The sequence below is a fragment of the Trichosurus vulpecula genome, chromosome 6 (genome assembly GCF_011100635.1).
Source record: "Trichosurus vulpecula isolate mTriVul1 chromosome 6, mTriVul1.pri, whole genome shotgun sequence".
Classification (NCBI taxonomy): Eukaryota; Metazoa; Chordata; class Mammalia; order Diprotodontia; family Phalangeridae; genus Trichosurus; species Trichosurus vulpecula.
This window is the reverse complement of record NC_050578.1, coordinates 50858761-50862066: the sequence shown is the minus strand read 5'-3', so window position 1 is coordinate 50862066 and position 3306 is coordinate 50858761.

Here is a 3306-nt window from a genome sequence, read left to right as displayed (position 1 = left end):
AATAAAGGGAGTTTCCTCACCTAGGAGTTCTCTATATTAATGAAATCTTAGGTCTGGTCCTGGCGCCTTGGCTAAGTAATACTTATGAAGGGGCTCCCATGTGCCAGGCACTGTGCTATGTGCACTGGGGATACAAGGACAGAAATGAAATGGTCTCTGCCCTCAAAGAGCTTAATGTTCTAGTAGAATGTATCCCCCTTCAATAGAACCTATGGTTTAGTGTTAGGGTTTATCCCCTCATTCCTAATGGAGACAGGTGATTCTGAATCTGGGAGGAAACTCTAGAATCCCTGGCTTCCTTAGCTCGATACCCTGACAAGGGTTCAGGAACTCAGAAATTCATTTGAAATTTCAAATCACTAGGGTACAAGCTAAACCCCTGAAAAGGGGTTTCAGACAACCTTGATAATGCCAAAAATAAACCCCCTTGCTCAGATCCTAGGCTAATAGTTGGCGTCTTCTTCCACTGATTTCATTTTTTAAGGAAACTCTCCATGTCTGCTGGATGCTCCCTTGTACGCAGGGTGTTACACCGAGCTGACTGAATCATTGCCACGCACCAGCAATGTGCTCACTTATAGAGTGAATGTTCAAAAGATGTAGCCCAAGCTCTCTGGGAGTTTGCGTTTAAATTAAACAAAGCAGACACACGCCAAGCACTTTTGTGCATAATTGGGACTAGCTTGGGAAACTGTATTTCATCACAGATTCTGTCTTTGGGCTGGGCGCTTTCATAAGGGATTTTAAGTAGATTAACCTTCCAAAGACATTTTTCCCTCAGATGTGTGTTTCCCTTACAAACACTCCCAAATGATTCATGTCTTTGTGTGCTGAACTCAATTTCCCTGGAGGGGAGAATCCTCTTTTGTGTTCCACAGACTTCATTTTCTGTGATGTGCTATGTCACATGAGGCCACTATATAAGTTTTTCTTGTGGCCAGTCCAGCGAGGAAGTACTACAGGGGCCAGCCAACAGCAATTCTGGTGAGCAAATATTTCAAAACCTAGCTTCCTCTTTCCAGCCTGTGTACGTGTTAAGGCAACAGCCCCAGTCCCTGACTGCTGGCCTGGAGGTCATTAATCTTGGAGCACATTCATTATCGCTGGGCTTTGACTGACTCCTTCAGCATTTACAAGCTGTAAACAGGTCTGGTATTCTGTGCAAACACATACGGGGAGTGTCCCTTGGGGGGGTTGGTGCATTGCTTTTCCTTACCTAACATTTGTCCTTTTGCAGACCAGGGAACTCGAGCTTCCTCCTTTCAGCCTTCTCCAGTGAAGCCCACAAATAAAGACACATGCCCCATGAGGGAGATATTTCAAGGTGTCGTCCTTCAGTCCGAGGGTCGTTAGACTGTAACAATTGAATGATGAGCCTCTCTTGGTTTCTACCAGGGAAAGGAAACACTTCTAACCGTTTTATATCCTAATACACATGAAATGGGGGGCAGCTAAGTAGTGGAGTGGATAGAACCCTGGGCCTGGAGTCAGGAAGACAGCTTTGTGAGTTCAAATCCAGCCTCAAACACTTACCAACTGTGTGACCCTGGGCGAGTCACTTAAGCCTGTTTGCCTCATCTTCCTCATCTGTAAAATGAACTGGAGAAGGAAATGGCAAACCACTCCAGTATCTCTGCCAAGAAAATCCCAAATAGATTCATGGAGAGTAAGACACAACTGAAAAATGACTGAACAAGAAAACACACACATGAATGGAGACAACCACATGCTGCCACCATTGCTGTTTATTTTGACTCTTTATGATGAAGAGACAGTGTGTCACAGTGGTGAGACCACTAAGCCTAGCATTAGAGGGGTTTCAAATTCCACTCCCAAAGCTTACTACCTGTGTGACTATAGTCAAGGCAAGTCCCTTAACTTCTGTTTGCTTCAGGGCCCTCATCTTTAAAATGGAGATAATAATTGCACCTACCTTTCAGGGTTAGCATGAGGATAAAATGAGATAAAATTTGCAAACCTTAAAGTACTGCATAAACATATATTATGATGATGTTACTTTACATCTGTGGGCCTTGGTTTCCTCATCTGTAAAATCAAAAAAATTCAGGGTTTGGATTAGATGGCCCCTTCCAGCTCTAAATTAATGATCCCATGACTTCCATCACCACTGTCCAAACTTTCTTAGGCTTGAGAAATATTCTTGCAGGCAAGTAGCTTGGTAGTAGAGGTGTGGGGGAAGTGAACATGGTCCTTATTTGTTAACAGGACCCTCCTCCTGGTGACTCAGGGAAGCTCGATCCCATGGAAGTATGGTTTCAATTTTTCATCGCAATTGGAATCAAGCTAGGTTGCCAGCACACATTTTTCTCTGTCAGCTGTTTCCCTTATGGTAGATTTGGAGGTCTCCTGGGCCGGCTCACGAGCTCAGTCCTCTGCCAGGGTTATTGCAGCCCCTTTCCTTTGTTTTCACATTGGGTTCGGGGTTGTCTTCCAAGCAGTGGATACATTCGATGTACAGTAGTACCTGATGGGAAAGTGTCTCTTCCAAATTGACTTTCTTCAAGGCTTTTCTGCTGTGGCAAAGATGACACATCACTAGCCCCTCCTTGGCCCTGCAGGGAAAACTTGCCTAGGGTAGAAATGGCCCAAAGCCTGCAATTTCCTGATTTTCTAGCCCTTATTAAAATCATATTTATCAAGGTTGACTCTTGGCTGCTGGTCCTGTGTGCTGTTGATCCCCACTCAGTAAAGTCTATGTTTGCAGAGAGGTGCTCTGGGAATTGGGAAGGTCACAGGCACATTGAAGGAAGCAGCTTTGGGAGGGACTGAGAAGTTTTCTGAGGGGATCCAAATCTCCTCCCCAAACCACAGGACTCTTGAGAAGTTGGACCTAAGTAGGAAAGCATTTGCCTCCTTCCCTTTAAGGAAACAGGGTCACAGAGGCCTTGTTAAAGGTAAGGGCAATGCCAGTTGTTTAGACTCCTGGGCCTATATTGCTTTGTCTTTGATGGTTGATATCTGTGTCCCAGAGCCATTTAAAGAAGTAAAGGCAACATCCGGATTTGAACACCTTTTGTCTTCACCTGTTCTCCAGAGAAAGATGTGATGAAGTGATTTGTTCTGTCCATGTGGCTTCTATCTCACTATCAAGACCAAAACATTTTTTGACATCATGATAAGTATAATTTTCCAAGGTGGCTGCCTTTCCATCCATCCATCAACAAGTTTTTATTAAATGTCTACTATGTGCCAGACACTAGGCAAGATGAGCTGGAATTCAATAGATGTGGAAAAGGCATTTCAGGCATAGGTAACTGCATGAGCAAAGGCACGAGGTTAGGAATG